Source organism: Periplaneta americana, chromosome 6, assembly GCF_040183065.1.
Source record: "Periplaneta americana isolate PAMFEO1 chromosome 6, P.americana_PAMFEO1_priV1, whole genome shotgun sequence".
Taxonomy (NCBI): Eukaryota; Metazoa; Arthropoda; class Insecta; order Blattodea; family Blattidae; genus Periplaneta; species Periplaneta americana.
The window spans coordinates 18,749,848-18,771,212 of record NC_091122.1 but is presented as its reverse complement, the minus strand read 5'-3'; the positions used below and the strand labels follow the sequence as shown (position 1 = coordinate 18,771,212).

The 21,365-nt window shown below is 37.9% G+C and overlaps 1 protein-coding gene across 1 annotated transcript in view; it reads left to right on the top strand.

The window, feature by feature from the left end:
* LOC138701086 (solute carrier family 22 member 3-like) overlaps positions 1-21,365 on the top strand; it is a 54,190-nt gene that overhangs the window by 18,577 nt on the left and 14,248 nt on the right. The window contains exon 2 of the mRNA XM_069827656.1: positions 10,229-10,320. The gene's annotated coding sequence lies outside the window, so the exon portion shown is untranslated. The remainder of the gene's footprint in view (positions 1-10,228; positions 10,321-21,365) is intronic.

Genomic DNA, 21,365 nt, shown 5'->3' with positions numbered 1-21,365 from the left:
TGTGATTCTCTACTGACCGACCTCAATGTCAACCAGTCGCAAAGATTACAACGTGTTCATAATTCTTGTGTTCGCTTCGTCTGCGATGTCCGTCGCGCTGACCACATTACCCCATCCTTCCAAACTCTAAACTGGCTACTGCTTAACGAACGTAGAAATTTTCATTCTCTTGTTCTTTTTTTCCAAGTCCTTCACACCTCTACACCTACACCTACCTACCTTGCCTCCCGTTTCAGTTACCTGTCATATCATAATCTCTTCACACGCACGCAAAATAGCCGCATACTAGCCATACCAACACATAAGACATCATCGTATTCATCATCATACACAATCTCGCTTTCGCGCTTGTGGAATATCCTACCCAGTGACATCAGAGACTGTCGGAATTTAATAGCGTTCAAAAGCAAACTTATTAAGCATTTTCTTACTGCGTAGAGTAGGTTTAATTTTTACTTAGTTAATAAAAAAAATTTTTTTCTTTCTTAATTTTTACAATGAACTGTCTAGCTTTTATTAGTCTGTTAATCTTTTAGCATTTTGATTTGTATTGTATTTGTAAATTCAATATTAATTGTAATTATAATTGTAATTGTATTCTTAATATTGTAGTTGTAATCCCCTGGTAGAGGGGAAGAGAAGGCCTGATGGCCTTATCTCTACCAGGTTAAATAAATAAATAAAATAAATAAACTAACACTATATGCATTCATTCATTATTATTATTATTATTATTATTATTATTATTATTATTATTATTATTATTATTATTATTATTATTATTATTATTCACAGAAGATATGAAACGAATACTTACTCTCTGAGTTACATTAGTGGATAAGAGTTGTTGAAATAAAGACTACTTGAACGCAATATCGAATGTTGCACAACAACACAATACGAGTGTATTAAAGCTATTAAATGATCTTTTAGCGGAGTGCGAACACACGATGCGGGTTGTATTGTGCTTAATACCGTTCGTACTTCTGACCACTTAGCCATCTGAATCGACTGCCCGTCAAGCAACCTGAATGTTAAAAATATCCAAAGAGTAAATCGTTTGCTGTAACATATGCACGTGAATGTTTCCTCTGTCACCCACGCACGTCGAAGAGTGCAATCTGCACAATGCCAAATGGGAACGGCTGCGCGTTTATCTATTGTGCTTACGGAACCCATTCTGAAAGTGTGAATTTATTCTTAGCATTTCACACATATCTATACGGAGTGAAGTAAATTCAGATCAGCTTCTTTCCTCTTCTGGCTATTGTGTAAGCCTATGCCTTGTCGTGTGTTTGAACTTCGGTTTCTTTAAGTGATGGTTCTACGACAGAATTCCGCTAGATCAGGGCCGCCAAAACTACGGTCGATTAGAGATTAGAAGTTTTAGCCCCCCAAAATAAAATTTGTTCTGAGGCTGCTAATTTAGAAAATTACTAAAAAGTAAGTAAGTTGATAATGTAAGTAGTGCTCACTGAATCTTTATCGACCAATCACCTGGTTGTTAAAACAAGTTGAGTATTGTCTACACCGCTTTGCACATCCTGGTAACGGAACATCTCGCAAATCATGCGGTTTGAAGATTACTTAATAAAGCGTTTCTTCGGAAACGTTCTTGCGGAGCTCTCATTTCCTCGCGCATAACGGTGCAGCTGTTGTATTGGCACATAGTCTCGGCTTCTCTGATAGGTTTTCTTTCTCATCTGACTGACGTTTAACCTATTTCTGCTACTCTTCATATTTGTGTTCTTTGACAGATAGAGATAGCTTTACTCGATCCTTTTGCTGCAATGGTGTAACCTCACCAAATTACTTTTGTAGAAGAAACTTACAGTAATACAATTTATTTATTTACCTGTGTATCTATTAATTAACTTATTATTTTGTTTGACAGTACAGTACAGAAGACTTATAAATATCAGGACATGAACGGGATATGTAGAAAGTAGGTTATTTTACGACGCTTTATCAACATCTTAGGTTATTTAGCGTCTGAATGAGATGAAGGTGATAATGCCGGTGAAATGAGTCCGGGATCCAGCACCGATAGTTACCCAGCATTTACTCATATTGGGTTGAGGAAAAACCCCGGAAAAACCTCAACCAGGTAACTTGCCCCGACCCGGAATCGAACCCGGGTTCGCAGCTAGATGCGGTAACCGTTACTCCACAGGTGTGGACGATATGCAGAAATCCGGATGCTTGAGTCAGAAATGGAAATCAGTCTAGCTACATGTTACTATGAAAGTGCAGTAGTACTGCATGTATTAAAAGAACAAAAATTACAAATATTTATAACAAATTTTTTTAAGTATTGCACATACAATGAAACATTAAAAGGAACTCATGATATTGCAATATCGAACAGAACTTGTGTGTGTGTTTTTTTTTATTTCTAAAACGAAATGTTTGCAGCCTTTTGGAGCAAATAAAAGTATTTTTCGTCACTGAATAAATAATTTGTTAGTTTCCTAAAAATCTAGCCAGATATTTGGTTTTCGGATGATTGGAATTCTGCTGTATTTATTCATAACCATTAATAATAATAACAGACCTATTAAAATAGGAAAAATAAAAGACGGGATTGTAATTCCTAAGAAGCATAGGCCTAATGCTACGTACGTATGGTATATGTATAAGCATTAGTTTGATTCTAGAAAATTCATCAAAACAACAAAATTAAATTGTACATAATTTTATTAATGAAATCAGTGCTGTGCTATAGGAAAGAAATATGGATAGTGCCTAAAAGCACTGAAAAACGCTGGATTATTTGAAGAATAAACATACTATTACACTCAGAGGAAAATGGAACAGGGAGAGGAGTACGACAATTTTTATTGGGTTATTTTACGACACTGTATCAACATCTAGGTTATTTAGCGTCTGAATGAAATGAAGATGATAATGCCAGTGAAATGAGTCCGGGGTCCAGCACCGAAAGTTAGCCAGCATTTGCTCGTATTGGGTTGAGGGAAAACCCCGTAAAAACCTCAACCAGGTAACTTTCCCCGACCAGGAATCGAACCCAGGCCACCTGGTTTCGCGGCAGAGCGCTAACCGTTACTCCACAGGTGTGGACGATATGCAGACATCCAAATGATTGAGTCAGAAATGAAAATCAGTCTAGCTACATGTTACTATGAAAGTGCAGTAGTATACTGCATGTATTAAAAGAACAAAAATTACAAATATTTATAACAAATTTTTTTAAGTATTGCACATACAATGAAACATTAAAAGGAGCTCTTGATATTGCAGTATCGAACAGAACTTGTGTGTGTGTTTTTTTTTTGCTAAAACGAAATGTTTGCAGCCTTTTGGAGTAAATAAAAGTTTTTTTTTGGTCACTGAATAAATAATTTCTTAGTTTCCTAAAAATCAATCCGGATAATTGGAATTCTACTGTATTTATTCATAACCATTAATAACAATAACAAGCATATTAAAACAGAAAAAATAAAAGACGGGATTCTAATTCCTAAGAAGCATAATCCAACGTACGTAGACCTATATGTATAAGCATTAGTTTATCCTAGAAAATTTATCAAAACAACAAAATTACATTGTACATAATTTTATTAATAAAATCAGTACTCTCCTATTGGAAAGGAATATGGATAGTGCCTAAGAGCACTGAAAAACGCTGGATTATTTGAAGTCTAGACATAGGCTACTGTTACACTCAGAGGAAAATAGAACAGGGAGAAGAGTACGACAAGGATGTCCTTTATCACCTACCCTGTTCAATATCTACTTGGAGGATTTAGTGAGGAAATGTTTTCAGAACATGGGAGGAGTGATAGTAGGAGGAAGAAGAATAAAGTGCATAACATTTCCTGATAATAATGTTGTTGTTAGCAGAAAACGAGACGATACTAGCGGATATGCTGCTGGTGCTAAATGACAACAGTGAGCTGTATGGGATGAATATAAATGCAAACAAAACGAACACCATGGTTATTGAAAGAAAAATAAAGAATGTAAACGTGTGAATTCGAAATGAGGCAGTAGAATAAGTGGACAGCTTTAAATACTTGGAGTGTACTATAAGTAGTAACATGAACTGCTGCCAGGAAATCAAAAAGAGGATAGTAGTAGCTAAGGAAGCTTTCTTTATAAAAGGAGGATCTTCTGCGGACCTCTGTAAAAATAACTAAAGAAGAGACCAATGAAGTGCTTTGTGTGAAGTGTGGTATTGTATGGGGAGAAACTTGGGCTTTGTGACGAAGTGAAGAGAAGTGACTAGAAGCATTTGCAATTTGGATACGCAGAAGAATGGAGAGGTGAAATGGACAGATAGAATAAGAAATGAAGCTGTGTTGGAAAGAGTGGGTGAAGAAAGAATAATGCTGAAACTGATCAGGAAGAGAAAAATAAATTTATTGGCTTGGTCACTGGCTAAGAAGAAATTGCCTACTGAAAGTACTGGATGGAGTGGTGAAAGGGAGAAAAGTTTTTTGGTAGAAGAAGACATCAGGTGAAAGACAACATTAAGAGATATGGGCCATATGCGGAGACTAAGAGGAAGGCGGAAAATAGGAAAGATTGGAGAATACTGGGTTCGCAGAGAAAAACCAGCCCTTGGTCAGAAAAATATAAATGAAAAACTACTATACTAGGGTTATGGGCTATTGCGAGAAGAAAGTTAATGGCTTCTCAGATCGCGTAGTGAAATGTACATTTTAAATATCATGAATTGCCAGGTGATGTCGGCCTTGGTGGCGCATTTGGTAGAGTGCTGGCCTTCTGTGCCCGAGATTGCGGGTTCGATTCCGGTCCAGGTCGATTGCATTTAAGTGTGCTTAAATGCGACATGCTCATGTCAGTAGATTTACTGACATGTAAAAGAACCCCTGCGAGACAAAATTCCGACACACCGTCGATGCTGATATTTATTTATTTATTTATTTATTTATTTATTTATTTATTTATTTATTTATTTATTTATTATTTTGCTAATAATTGTAACATAAAATATAATACATACAGAAAAACTTTAGCTCGCCCCTGAAAGAGTAGAACTCGTGCTCAGGGGCGGATTCCTGAATTGAAATTAATAATTATACAATACAATTTGTCTACTGTGCAATTAATTAATTAATTTGTCTTACGTTAAGTACATTAAAGTCTATAAACAAATTTTGAGATGGAAAATCAATAGGTTTATGAAGACATATTTTAATTATTTTCTTCTGTAATAAATAAAGTGAATTAAAATTGGATTTAAATGAGCTACCCCATCCTATAATTCTATACATAATTACCGATTGAAATAAAGTTAAATATATTGTACGTAATAAACTTATTGACAAGTAATTCCTCAATAAAACAAAATAATATATTATTTTACGTAATTTATTACAAAGGTAATTAATATGTTGATTCCATTTTAAATGATTATCGAAAATTATGCCTAAATACTTAATTTCAGAGGACTCTTTAATAATCGGACATTTACACTGTATAAGATAACAATCAGAATTATGTAATTTAATACTTAATGTAGATGTAGGAGGTTTGTTACATTTTTCAGATAATGAGAATGGAATAATTATGGTTTTATTTTCGTTGATAGATAATTTATGTCAAACCATTTTTTTATTAATTTAAGTCCATTATTTGAATTATTATATGCATCATACCAGGTTTTTCCACCAAAAAGTAAAACTGTGTCATCTGTATAAGAATAGTGAACACCATTGCATTGTTGTAGTCAATTTTTAATAAGTCATTAATATATATTAAAATAGAATAGGGCCTAGAACAACAGAAAAGTCAAATAATACTTCGTTCGTCCATTCTTACATTTGTGTAAAATAGGATAAAATGTAGCAGTACCGTGGCGCGGCAGCCCTCAAGGGCGAAGGTCGACTAGCTGACCGCTGGTCTCACGTCCACATGCCTCGGCGGAGATGAACTATCATCCAACCAGTACGAGAGTAACGTGTGGTAAACACGATGATTCCTCCCTCAGCCGTTATAGCCGTCTTTCGGAACCGAATTTCGCTCCCTATCGTAGCTCCCCAAATTTGTAACGATGCTGGGTGGGTACCGGTCCCATTAACGGGCCGAAATTTTATCAGAAAATTCCTTCCCCTCGAGGAACTAGCGCTCGAATGAAAATGTAGGATTGAAAGACATACCCGAGCTTCACGAGGCATGAACTAATAACCAACAGGACCAATAGCTAGAGTCAAAAACAGATTTAGAGTTATCGCCCATCCGGGTTTCTCTCGAAGAAACCGAGAATCCAAACATTTGTCTGACGTTCGAAGTAATGAAACTCTGAGCTCCAAAACTCCTGTAATATCGAAGTTTGTTACATAGGCCTATCAGTTTATTATTATTATTATTATTATTATTATTATTATTATTATTATTATTATTATTATTACTTTATTATCGTTATCAAAAACTAAATTAGCCTATTTGGTCTGCGGCTGTTACCCGTAAGTAATTTTTTCCCTTTAACTGAAGAGGGGCCCAAAGGCTAGCTCCGCAGCCTTAAAAGAGTACATTATTTGACGATTGATGCTTATTTCGCTGCGTTGTTGACTTCTGAAGTATGTAAAATTCAATTAGTTGACATCATCTGCTATCTTTATCAGCTACTGTAAGCAATGACTTCAAAAGAGTAGAGAGACAAATTATTTTGGAATTCTATTCCCTTTAATGGCCTGCAGGACCATGGATGACTGGTTTTTAATACAACTGAGTTAAGTAACAATTTACAAAAGATACAGTTATTATTATTGTTATTATCAACAGATTTATTTCGCCACAGATGTTGGAAATACAATGCCGTGTATAAGAATATTGTTAATTAAGATTGTGTATGACATTACAGGGTGGAAGAAAATAATCACGAAATTTCTGTCACATTTTTAACTCTGTTTTAACGATATTTTCTGTATTTTTTTTCACGAAAATGTAAAAAATTATCATAAAGAAACCTGGTGGTGATTATCATCATCACTACCTTCCGGGACTCAGAGAGCCCTTTTTCCTATCATGTGAGGATTTTAGGCATGCAGTCAGCGTCCTCTCTGGTCAAGTGGCGAGCATTACGCATAACACAAAAAAAAAAAACACACACACATACAAGAAATATTAATTCATTCCATTTGTGAGGAATGAAAAATAAATTTCTGCTCTCCTACCGGAAATCAAATGCGGATTCACAGGATTCCAACCTTACTACACATACAGTACAGTATAAAATAACAAAAGCCGGTGTGAAGGTAAAAGCTTAATATTAAGTGCCGGTGCGGCATACCGGCGTACACTGTTCGTAATAAATTTCAGACATACCTGTAAACAAGTTATTTCATTATCCACGACTCTTGCGATGTGTGTGAACATCCAATCACTGTCAGAAGCCTTGATGTTTATTTGCGATGACAACACAGCTCGCTAATCAATTTAAAGTCCAAAATATTGACTGCAATATTACCACAATCGTTTATGTAATAACGAGTCTTGGAATAATTCGCAGAAATCCCAATTCTGAAGCTGTCATTTGCGTAGTGCAGTCATGCGCGAAAAGTCGTAACGCACTCAAACACAGTGTGCAATGTAATGGAGGTTCCTTGTCAAAGCAGGAGAACACCGAGTTGTCCGGTCACCGTCTGGTATAAAACTGCTTCTTCCACTTCAATACTTGCTTTAAAACAGGTGCCAAAAGGAATGAAAGAATTTATAACTGTAAATCGCGGTGGATGCTACTGGTGGGACCGCGACGAGGGGGCGGAGGAGCGAAGTGGAACGGCGGGCTTCCCAAACGCAACATTTCTCAAGCAATATCAGCGGTGCCATTAATTCACGGATTCGAGCCAATCTTAATTCAAATATTATCTTACAAATAGATAGATACGTACGCGGGGAGGTAGATATGTATTGTAGAGGTAGGTTGATAGGTAGATCGGCAGATAGGTAGATGGATGGATGGGTGGGTGGGTGGATTCGTGAATGAGTGGATGGATGGATGGATTGGTGAATGGGTGAATGAATGGTTGGATGGGTGGGTGGATTGGTGGATGGCTGGATGGGTGGGTGGGTAGGGAGGTGGATGAGTGAATTAGTGGATGAATGGATGGATGGATGGATGCATGCATAGGTGGATGGCTCGATGGATGGATGGATGGATGGATGGGTGGGTAGGTGGGTGGATGGATGGATGAATGGATGGATAGGTGGGTGGATGGATGGATGGATGGGTGAGTGGGTGGATGGATGGATGGATGGGTGAGTGGGTGGATGAATGGGTGAGTAGGTGGATGGCTGGATGGGTGGGTAGGTGGGTGGATGGATGGATGGGTGGGTAGGTGGGTGGATGGATGAGTGGGTGGGTAGGTGGGTGGGGGATGGATGGGTGAGTGAGTGAGTGGATTGGTGGATGGATGGATGCATGGATAGATGGCTGGATGGGTGGGTGGGTAGAGAGGTGGATGGATGGATGAGTGAATTGGTGGATGGATGGATGGATGGATGGGTGCATGCATGGGTGGATGGATGAGTGGATTGGTGGATGGATGGATTGATGGATGAATGTGTGGATGGGTGGGTGGGTGTGTGAATTGGTAGGTGGTTGAGTGGATGGATGGAGCGAGCGAGCGAACGAGGGACTGACAGGTGGATGGGTGGGTCGGTGGGTGGTTAAGTTGGCGGAATAGGTAGAATAAATTTGATCAGTACAGTATAAGCAAATTGGGTACGCTGCGTTTGGATTTACTAAAAAAACTCCGCCCATTTCTCATCCGCTGGTACATGCTTTATTAGTTCTTGGAACACTGTGTCTAGTACTGTGTTTTCATCGTATAGTTCATCGTCATCAATTGTAAGTTTATTTGCTTTCAGTTCACCGCTGTGGAGTAAACGGTTAGCATGCCTGAGCGTGAAATGAGCCCGGGTTCAGATTCTGGTTGGGACAAGTTACCTGGTTGAGGTTTTTCCGGGGTTTTCCGTCAACTAATTAGGAGCAAATGTTGCGTAACTTTCGGCGTTGGTCCCAGTATTTATTTCGCTGGCATTGTCACCATCTCATTCAGACGCTAGATGACCATAACAGTCGTAAAATAACTAATTAAAAAATTGCTGTCACAATATTTCTGAGGTCTTCAAATGTTAGGTTAATGGTTTCTTTAAATCCAAAATGCCGAAGTGCTTGAATGAAGAGAGAACAAAGTCGAACCATTTTTCCAAAATAGTTAAACTTCTTTGATAAACCCTTAGCACATCGTTTTTAAAAAACACCTAACATGGTGGACATAAGTTCCTTAAACTTTGCTAAACTTTGAACCCATAAAACCCATCACGATTTCTTAATTTCAGATTATCTTTTATTTTTTTTTTAATATTTCATACACGTCTATTGATGGTGTTGAACGATTTTCCGATAGTGAAACTGTTGTTGTTACAAAGCTCATAATCTTGCAGTTGTGTAAGAAAAAATGTAACACTTAAGAAAGTGTTAACCTGATTGTCATTTAAGTTCTCCTGATCCTTAATAAAATACCAATTTAAAGAAGTAGTATCCACATCTGTGGAGTAACGGTTAGCGCGTCTAGCCGCGAAACCAGTTGGCTTGGGTTCGAATCTCGGCCGGGGCAAATTGACTGGTTGAGGTTTTTTCCGGAGTTTTCCTTCAACCCAATATGAGCAAATGCTGGGTAACTATCGGTGCTGGACCTCGGACTCATTTCACCGGCATTATCACCTTCATCTCATTCAGACGCTAAATAATCTAAGATGTTGATACAGCGTCGTAAAATAACCTACTAAAAAAAAGGTATTAGTTTCTTCCTGTCCTATAGAAAGAAAATAATATCTAATACATTTGCAGTTTTCAACAAATGAACAGAAGCAGGAAACAAAGACAACCAACAAATTGGGGCATTTTCAGCGTCGTGTCTGGATGCTAGACATTAACCGTAAAATATGGACAGTTCAAATTAGTGTAAGTGGAACTCTACTCTTGAGCTACACCGGTGGCAATTAATTACTTGAAGTTATGGTTGTAGTCAGGACTTGAATTCTATCTTTTTGACCCTCGTGCCATTATTGGAACAACCAACATACTGTAAAATTTTAAGATTGTATTAATTGTCAGTATACCAGCCATGATGTATGCCGCTTCCAAGGCGAGCAAGGAATCCGCATTCATGGGTTGGAATTTCTCCTTGGGCTTGGATGTTTGTTGTTAGTGTCATGTCCTATGTTCTTTCAGATGGAGGTCCGGCGTCGTAGTGATCCCACTTCACATGAGTCCCACCATCTCATCCAGTGCGATGTCGGATCAGACCGCCAAAATAAAAATAGGTAAGGATAAACACCGACAGGGAAATGAAAACGTTTGATTAACACATATTCCCAGAATCATTCATTTTCGACTATGAAATAAAACAGAAAAATAATGGAAACTAGGATCCTTTTTTATTATTCTTTCTCCCAAAACTGTTTTTATTTTCAAATGTAATGATCCATAAACTATTAGTTCGTCTCATAAGTAATGTCGGTTTTTTAAGTTTAGTATTTACTATTTAGTAAGATTTTAATGATTTTCTTTAGTTGAGCAATGCAATTTACAGGACGCTATGATGATTATTGCGTATTGTGAGCATGTGACAATCGTAAATTCTTAATAAGATAATATAAAATAGAGGTGATAAAATTTGAGATTAGAGTCCTTCTAAAGCACTATTGAAAACAAGATTATTGCTGCCGCGGCTCGAAGAATATGTGAAGTTTAGGGTGAAGGTATCGTTAGTGAGCGTGCAGCACAACGATGATTCCAGCGGTTCAGTAATGGAGAAGGCGACATTAAACATTTACAACGTCGTCAAAGACTTATGGTATGGAATATTGAGAATGCACGCAGAGTTTTGAAAGAAAATCCGCAAAAAAGTACTCGTAGGTTGTGAGAAGAATTTGGTGCTTTTTATGATATGCGTTGTTACGTCTCGGAAACAGTGACAAATATTTACATAATTATTATTAGGTAACATTAAAAAATTGTTGGAACATTTTTGAACACGCTTCTATACGGTAAAACCTTTTCAGTCATTTTGGTAATTAAAATAAAGTATAGTAACTGAATGCAGATTTATATGCACTGTTTCCGAGAATGAATGGTGAAATTTCATGAGGTTATTGTGAAGTGTGTATCGTATTATGTGCAATGGGTTGAAAGTGGATTACTGAATTATTAAATAAAATCATTTTGAATCCATTGCTTAATACATATTTCACAGTAACCTCATGAACCCCCACCATTCATTCTCAGACATCCTGTATGCATATTGCTTTTGGATTTTCGAGGGCAGCTAGACTTACAGTGGCCCATTGTGCTTCCTACATATACGATGATTTTTCCAAGTCCCACGAGTGGTGAATGCGGTGACAGATGAACCATCCTGCCTGTCCTGACAGAGTACTACCAAGACTTCACATGAACCTATTTTGACAATTGCAGATAAAAGATGTAATGAGGGGGAGGTGAAGTGTGTTGGTGGAATGAAAGAGGGAAACAGGAGTCAATCAATCAATCCTATGTCTCCCACTGGAGGAAAGGTCCGCAACAAATATTCTCCACCTTCCTCTTTTTTTGGCCAGCAAGTTTAGATCTACGCAAGATTTTCTAGCCTCTCTTATCTCCTCTTCTACGCTTCTCCCCCAAGTTTACCTAGATCGGCCTCTGTGACGACTTCCTTATAGGCTCCATACTTACTTACTTACTTACTTACTTACTGGCTTTTAAGGACCCCGGAGGTTCATTGCCGCCCTCATATAAGCCCGCCATTGGTCCCTATCCTGAGCAAGATTAATCCAGTCTCTACCATCATATCCCACCTCCCTCAAATCCATTTTAATATTATCTTCCCATCTACGTCTCGGCCTCCCCAAAGGTCTTTTCCCCTCTGGCCTCCCAACTAACACTCTATATGCATTTCTGGATTCGCCCATACGTGCTACATGCCCTGCTCATCTCAAACGTCTGGATTTAATGTTCCTAATTATGTCAGATGAAGGATATAATGCGTGCAGCTCTGCGTTGTGTAACTTTCTCCATTCTTCTGTAACTTCATCCCTTTTAGCACCAAATATTTTCCTAAGAACCTTATTCTCAAAAACCCTCAATCTCTGTTCCTCTCTCAAAGTGAGAGTCCAAGTTTCACAACCATACAGAACACAGGTAATATAACTGTTTTATAAATTCTAACTTTAAGATTTTTTGACAGTAGACTAGATGACAAAAGCTTCTCAACCGAATAATAACAGGCATTTCCCATATTTATTCTACGTTTAATTTCCTCCCGAGTGTCATTTATATTTGTTACTGTTGCTCCAAGATATTTGGATTTTTCCACCTCTTCGAAGGATAAATCTCCAACTTTTATAGTTCCATTTCGTATAATATTCTGATCCCGGAGAATCAGTCCCATTCCGAGGCGTATTGTTAGGTTTCGTAACAAGCTGCTTTTTACGGCGATGGGTTGTTAGCCCTTCGCCCAACTCCCAAGCTGGAGGACCACCCCTTATCGGCTGTCCACGACTGCTTATTCAATATATTCGCAGCTACCCTCCATTGTAGGCTCCATAGACTTGGTTATTTCCGTGGTCACTTTCCAGGTTTCGCAGCTATACAGGAGGATTGCTTTGACGTTACTGCGGAAAATGTTGAGTTTGATTTTGGCTGAAATATCTCGTGATTTCCATGTCGGTTACAGCAACATTGGCTGACCTTACGCGACTTTTAACATCTTCGCTGGCCATATTTCCTCGCTAATTGTCGGTCCGCAGTGCAAAAAGGCTTGAATATATCTACGGTATCTTACCCCAAGAAAAATAACAAAGCGCTTCATTCAAAGCTGACGATTTCTGGAATCACTGTGCAGGAGTAGGCTACGAATTATAGCCCGGAGCTAGCACTGTGGACACGTAACCCTGACTGAGAGGGGCACCCACCCATGAACGCAATGCCTGCTCTCTCGATCACGTCGTCGGTGGCATATCCGTGCGGCAGTCCTCTGAGAGCATCGCATTCCATTCACTTTGAACTGATGCTATCTGCTTAACCCTGTCGCTGTACAACTCTTCCCGTTATTTTAATCTAGCTACGAATCACGTGTAGGTGACGTAACAAGGATCCAAGAATTTTTATGAGTTAGGTCAAGCAAATGATCCTCTGTCGGCGCATAAAAGGGGAGTTGACATCTAAAGACAGAACGCGGTCCAATTTTTTTCAACTCCATTTGAAGTATAAGCACTGCGTGCGTTATGAGGTTGTGATACGTGTCTTGGTCCACCGTTGTGGAGTAATGGTTAACATGTCTGACCGCGGAACGGGCGGCGCTCAGGTTCAAATCATGGTTGCGACAAGTTGAGGTTTTTTCCTAGGTTTTTTCCTCAACCAATTAAAACAGAATTTACTGGGTAAAGTTCAGCGTTGGACTTCGGATTGATTTCGCCATCATAATTACACTTTCCCTCTTTCGTTATCATCTCCGTTTCTTTCCCATATTTCGGGCTTGCTCCGATGTAGTGTCGGCTGGGGGCCGCTACCGAACTTGGACCCCGTGGTATGTGGTCATTAATTGCGGTAACTCGTGGGACCTGGGTTGAGGGATCGCGTTTAGGGGAGAATCGGGTAGTTTCGGACATCGGGCAATATCGGACAATGAGTTTCTTTCATCTATCACATGATGAAAGTACCTGATTGACATGGTTACGTGTCTGTGATGTCGCATAGAGAAACGTAACCATGTCATTCAGGTACTACCATATGGTGGTAGATGAAAGAAACGCACTGTCCGATACTACCCGACTCTCCCCTATGTCTACGTGGAAATATAAAAGGATTCTATAGGTTATACAGAAGTTCGGGGGCGGGCCGCAGAGGAATATTAGGGCATACACACCATTCCATTCCGGGTAGTACAGTGGGCCCACCCCAAGTGGGCTACGTGCGAGGGCAGTTCCAGTTCATGGCCCTCCCCCATACATACATACATACATACATACATACATACATACATACAGTACAGTACAGAATTTTTAAGTCGGTAATTTAATGACCAGCTGGCTACGGACTGGAAGGTCCGGGGTTCGATCCCAGGTGGTGCCAGATTTATTTCTCGTTGCCAAACTTTCAGAACGGCCCCGAGGTTCACTCAGCCTCCTATAAAATTGAGTACCGGGTCTTTCCCGGGGGTAAAAGGCGGTCAGAGCGTGGTGCTGACCACACCACCTCATTCTAGTGCCGAGGTCATGGAAAGCATGGGGTTCTACCTCCATGCCCCCCAAGTGCCTTCATGGCATGTTTCCTTTAGCCTTTTTTAAAATTTAATGACACTGTATCAGTTATTAGGTTACTTAGCGTCGCTGGAATTATTGGTGATAGAAGATGGTAGGTTGGGGAGTTGAGATCGAGCATTCGCCATAGGATTATCTAACATTGGCCTTACAGTTTGGGAAACTTCGAAAAAAAAAACAGGTAATCAGCCTTCGCGGAAATCGAACTGCAGCTTCGGATCAGCATGTAAACGCGTCTACCGGCTGAAATATGCCGGTGGCGCACAGTCTTAAAGTGTGCTTCGACATCCAAGCACACAACATTAAACTTAGATTATGGTGCGTGAAACTGTAGGTCTAATAGTTTTTTCAGCCGACGCCGTTCAAATGCTTTCATCTCGGGAATGTTAGGTTCCACTTTATACATTTTAGCGGCTTAACATATCGCAATTGGCAATGTTGACGATGCGCTTCATAACCCGGACTTGAATTAATATGCTAGGGAAGGTGGAAATAACATGTCCCCGAAAATAGATGCGGTGACCAACTTTCGAAGTTATTTCTCGATCCACCCACAACCTTGAAAACATTTTAGCCGGTCGCATCGAGAGAGAAACTGAAAATAACTGCATTCGTGACGATCTCAGTGACGCCATTGCCATCGGCATTTCGTGGATTACTCTTCTAAATCTCGTGCCGCACTCAATTTCGTAATTCGTGAGTCTCGGAATGCTTTCCTGATATTTAACCCACATTACTTACCGCACCATTCATTTGCATTCATAGCAAGCTGCCTTAGAGTCCACGTGACTTCCGCTCTGCTCAGTGATTTCACTTATAAAATTTAGTGATCGTTAGCGAATTCGGTACAGGTACATAAAATTTCAAACCAAAATTCAGGTTACAACTCTTTCATGAAAGCTACATATTGAGATGTAAAAATAATGATAATCGTACAACAGTGGTAGCTGGTGCCTCCAAAACATGGACATCCGCGCTGCAATCCCAATGACAGTGAAGATCAGAACATAACATATATATATATATATATATATATATATATATATATATACAGACACACACATACACACACAACCAGGGCATTCGAGAAGTAATGGCAACATAGTTACTGTTTCACACTAAATTTATTTAGGTTACTTTTGGCATTACATAGGTATCTACGTAAAGATTATTATTTTTATACCTACAGAATACATTAATATTAATATTAATTATTACATAGGTACTTCAAATATAGTCCCCTACCATGTCAACAATACTGTACGTTGCCAAATACTTGAGATGGCGGACTCCATTTGCAGCATCATTTCTGTATGTATCTCTCATTGATTTATCTAAAGCTCTTTGGTTGTCAGCTCTTGATTGAAAATGAATACCTCGCTTCCATCCATCTTGCAATAGTTCATTGTTGAAGGCCTTCTCTCCCATAAGCTTCTTTTAATATCCTAAAGCATTTTTTTTCTTCTTGTAACTTGGATTTTTATGGAGCACGTACTGAACATTTATTAGGGCTGTTTTATGTGCTACAAATCAGAAATAATCACTGTATTTACAAAATATGGTTATTTGGAGACTTTCATTGTTGCATATTTATGAAATAATTGCTCCTGTATTACGTAGTACAGGATTTCAATGGTCATTGCTACGAGCATTGATTTACAGTGTTGTTGCCATTACTTATAGGCGTATCTACATGTCGTGGACACATAAAATTATGTACATACAATGAATATCAATACCATTAAACAGAAATATATAAACAGTAACACCCGTATTTACGAGCAATGATTATACAAATAGTTGTGTAGAATGATTAATGAATCTTTCAATTTATTAATACAGATATTTTGTATAATCTGACTGAATAATATCTAATGGTTTTAGGAATGTGTTCCTAAGTTTATATGAGGTACCCGAACCTAAAAAAGATCTTTCACTTTCAATGCATTAATGGGAAAGTTACATCTCTCACTCAAGTGAGGCATGCATGAACGGTAAAAGATCCCCTTTTCTTCATTAACATCCGCAGCCTGTTCAATATTCTTCTCCATCTTTATTGTGGGTTCCAGAATTAATCCTTTTCCATTGCTTTTGTCAATCGCTATAATTAATATCTGCTCGTCCCGCGCCATGGGGTCGTGGTCTAAGGCATTCTGCCTAGGATTCGGGTTACGAATACGCAGTGGTTCTAGTCTTCATGGGGGGGGAGAAATTTTCTCATGAAATTTCAGCCAATGTATGAGACCGGTACCCACCCATCGTGATGCACTTGGGGAGCTGCAATGTGTTCTATTCATCTCAAATAAAAGCTTTTGTCACAATTCCAAGAAAAAAATATATACAGTGAAACCTCTCATTTACGGACATCGAAAGGACGTAACAATCTGTCCGCATCTGGGAGGTGTCCTTTATTGGGAGGGAGGCTCTCCAATCTAACAGTAAATTTATAATATGCATTATGTATCCTTTCACGCTTTAAATGAAATCTATTACTGTAATTTAATTCTAAATACACTATGCTACAGTAAATTCTTTCCAACTTTGAACTACAGTAGATAAGACCGAAAAAGGAAAATACAGTACTGTGCCATGCAATTTTATTCTAGGTCTACAGTTATCCACTACTGTAATTTATAGTTTTCAACTTAACCTTTACGTTTAGGTGCCATGTCTCTCGAAACAGTACAACTGATTGAAGCCAAGAGAATAATCCTACTAACCCTATCATGTGTCGAATACAATTTCACGATCGCAGATGTCTTGGACCCATCAGACAGGTTAAATTTTATGACTTTGTTTATCCACCCGCTTCCAGCTAGCCACCTGGGCTAGTGGTAGCGTACGACACCCTTATGGTCTTCTTTCATGTTAAGGAATTTCTGTACAGTTCTCAAAAGTAAATTTTCCATTTTTGTAACACATTAGGTCTTCAAATTAAAGTTTTGTCCGCAGTCAGGAGGTAAAGCAAGCTTTAGGACTGTGAAACAGCTGCCCGTGTCCGTGTCTGGGAGTGTCCATAAACGAGAGTTAAATTTATCATTATTTTTATATTATTTTAGCTGGGACATAAAAATCTGTCCTTATGTGAGGAGTGTCCGTATCTTGGAGGTGTCCGTAAGGAGAGGTTTCACTGTATAGAGTATGTAAGCAATTTTTTTAGATCGAACAGCAATTTTCAGATATTAAGCAAATAAAATTAATCAAAATAGGGCTTATATATATGGAGGAATGAAACTTATAAAACATGTACATTTTTAAGGATGGAAGGTATATGTAACAGTGGGTCCGCGTCTCCGCTAATTGGGAACCATTGCATTTCAGCATAATGGCTCGTCTAGATCAATATTATTTTCTTATAGGTCAGAATTCGTATTCGTTGGCATATTGTTTTGTTATGCGGTATGATTGATAATTAATTGTCCCAGTGACTTAGTAATGGGTCGTCTGTATGAAAGACACGTGGTCCCAGTTCGCCATTCCGACCCAGCAATAAATCTGTGTTAGTGGGCTTGTTTCCAAGACACAGTGACACAATGCAAACACACAACGTGAGATAATACATGGGAATCTTGGCGTTGGGATAGTTTCCATGACAATGAACGTGCTTCTGTTATGTAACTGTTTCTAACTTTTCATATCTTGTTTGCTTCCCAACACTTGTACGAGTAAGATTTAACACGATATAATTTCTTGATAAATTTCAAGTTTCAAGTTCAGTTTTTCGGATTATACTTCTCTTGGTCCTATTCCTACTCTCTATCTCGCTCTCTCTCTCTTTCTTTTGTTCTCATGAGAAGTTTAAAAACATTGTTGTAATTCTGAAGAAAAAAAAGACGATTTCGTGGTTTATAAATAAATGGTATTAGAATCATATCTGAAAATTAGTTTTTTGCGTACCATCTGTCAAAACTGTCACACCGACACAGACTATTCGTATTGTATTGTATTGTATTGTATTTATTAACATTCCATGGTATTCATACATGCTTACAACTAGAATATGGAACAAGTCAAAAAACTTAATACTATTATAAAATCTTAATTTATAGTCACAGTCTAGATGAAATATATACAGACGAGATTTACAATATAGTCTACTAGTGCAACACAAAGTTTTAGTATCAATTTCATGAAGTGTTATTGAATGTCATGAATTCACCTACAGAATGGAAGGCGTGAGAAATTAGGTACTGTACTTCTTTAATTTGGCACTAAATAATTTTATGTTTTGAGTTTCATTTTTTATATCGTAATTTTGATAACTTAGAAAAGAATATGAAGACTTTAAAATTTTGCGACTGGAACAAGAGTAGGTCCACACCTGTGGAGTAACGGTTAGTACGTCTGGCCGCGAAACCAGGTGGCACGGGTTCGATTCCCGGTCGGGGCAAGTTACCTGGTTGAGGTTTTTTCCGGGGTTTTCCCTCAACCTAATATGAGCAAATGCTGGGTAACTTTCGGTGCTGGATCCCGGACTCATTTCACCGGCATTATCACCTTCATCTCATTCAGACGCTAAATAACCTAAGCTGTTGATAAACCATCGTAAAATAACCTACTAAAATAAAAAAAAATCCATTTCGGTTCGAAGATCAATCGAAGTAGTAATCAGCCCCGTATTTAGTTAGAGTGTGCTATGCCGATGGGCCCGAAAAAAAATTGCGGCCCCCGTCAACTAACTTACGCAAATCTTAAGACATTTAACAGTCAAACTTTAAAAAAGCATATAACAACAATTTCAATTTAACATATGCTAATATCTGTAAAGCAGGCATCTGCGAAGTAGGAAAATATCACTAGAAAATTCATCACATTAATTGAATGAGAAAATATACAAACTAACAGACAAAAGATGATGCGAAGCTGACGCAAAGTTATGAAAAAATGCCTTCTAATTCTATAAATGACACCATAAAAATTTCACAAGTGTTCGTATTTTTAGAATGGCAGTGTTTTCAATAATATGACTTGCATAAAAATCTCCCCGTCTGCCTAAAATGTTCCTCTCACAAATAAAAATTCCCGCTACCATCACACTTTTTTTTCCACGCCTGAAAAATTATTTTCAGTTCGATTTTCTTTTTATGTTCTCAATATTTTGTCACCTTTACGAATTTGCCGCCCTGAGCCCGGGCTCATGTAGCCCATGCATAAATACGGACCAATAATAATAATAATAATAATAATAATAATAATAATAATCTTTCAAGAATTAGTCTGATCAAATTTCAATATCTGATCGTACCATCTTCCTTGATTGTTAGTAGTAGTAGTAGTAGTAGTAGTAGTAGTAGTAGTAGTAGTAGTAGTAGTAGTAGTAGTAGCAGTATCATCATCATCAAAATATATCTTTCAAGAAGTAGGATCAAACGCCTGTTCTAGCTCTAGAATTCAATATCCGGATATAGTTGGTCCATCCATCTTTCAGTAGATCTTCATATTTTCAATCAGTTGTTTAACGACGGGATATCATCCACGATATTAGGCCTATCTAACGTCGGTGGAGCAAAAAGTTACGAATATTTTGGCGAAATGAGTCCGAGAATTCGCCATAGAATAACTGACATTAGCCTTATAGTTTGGAAAACCTCGTAAAAACCAACCATGTATTCAGCACAACAGCAATTCGAACTCACGCCCATCGGCGTACGACCAGAGATACGGCAGGGAAATAGATTCTCTTGCTTCTGACACTACGAGAATGTGATTAGCATCACAGTTCGGAAGAACCCGACAAACTACAGAACTGTGTGGAACTTCTAGACAGAAAGTGAAAAATCTTTTTCTTTTCCCGGAATCGAAGCCGGCCTTTTCCAGCCCGCAGTCAGTCATTCTACCGCTCGAGTCACGTCGGTTCTCTACATAACATTTGTCTCATTAAATTATAAAAGATACAATTAAAATTGCCTTCATTAGTTCGTTGCTATGAATAAGGGTTTCAGTGAGAAATTCTATCGGTGTTAATTATTGTGTTATTTAATTACAAAAGGTTAATCTTTTAGACTTAAGATTGTAACAGTCCTTTAACGGACTGTATAATTTCGTGAGACAAGCTTTCGAATACAATGACTTTCAAAGTCGGTTATGAAGTTATGGCGTTATCTCTCTGAACATCGTTTGTATCTTCATTTCGAAAAACGGTGAATTCAAGTTCTCAGGAAACGTTGCAAGTTGAAGATTATGTCAACGATAAATTCGTTTGTTCGGTCATTTTTTTCTCCACAATTCGAAATATGAATTAAGGACAGATATTACAGTTGGACTGAGATTTGTATATGTTTTTTTCTTATGTCACCTGGGACATATGGATATAGCAAAACAAAGCTAAGCTATTTCATTACCAGCCCCAAAATATTCTTCTGGTGGAGGGATATTAAGGGGAGGTAATGAGTGAAATTTCTATTTTATACAATTTTTAAAGTAGAGAGAACTCAGTAGCCAGAATTTTAAATTTACATTTATAAATGAAGAAAAATGAAAAAAAATACAGGCAATTTCAAAATTAAAATTTTTAGTGTCCACTATGTACGTTTTAATTTTTAATTTCGAAAGTATTTAGTTAAAAAATGATGTTGTGTTTTGTTAACAACAAAATATAAAACATGCAGTACGAATTTCATATTCCTAGTATCAAAATAAAATTATAAGAGCATTTACACTTTGAACAGGACGAAATGTGATGAGAAAACAGCTTGTAACGTTTGCAGACATAAACAGTTCATCATTTGAGTAAAAGGTGTGAATATGAAGGAGTTTATTTAATTCTGTTCTGAACTTTTCTCTTGGCCCTTCAAAGCTTTAGGATAATTCGGCAGTGAATTGAAATTGTTCGAAGGTTGAATCTACCTCCTTCAATTGAAAAGTGTATGACAAGAGCATCCTAGTCTTTACAGTTTGGAGGCAATTAAGTGTATTTATACAAGATGTTTCAGAATTAAACCGAAGAAATTTATCTGGTTATAAAAGAGTTGTAGACAAGCAATTTGAGATCGGGAACCCAGAGTCTGTGACGAAAAATATTTGAGTTATGACTTGTTAAAGTTGTTTGTAGT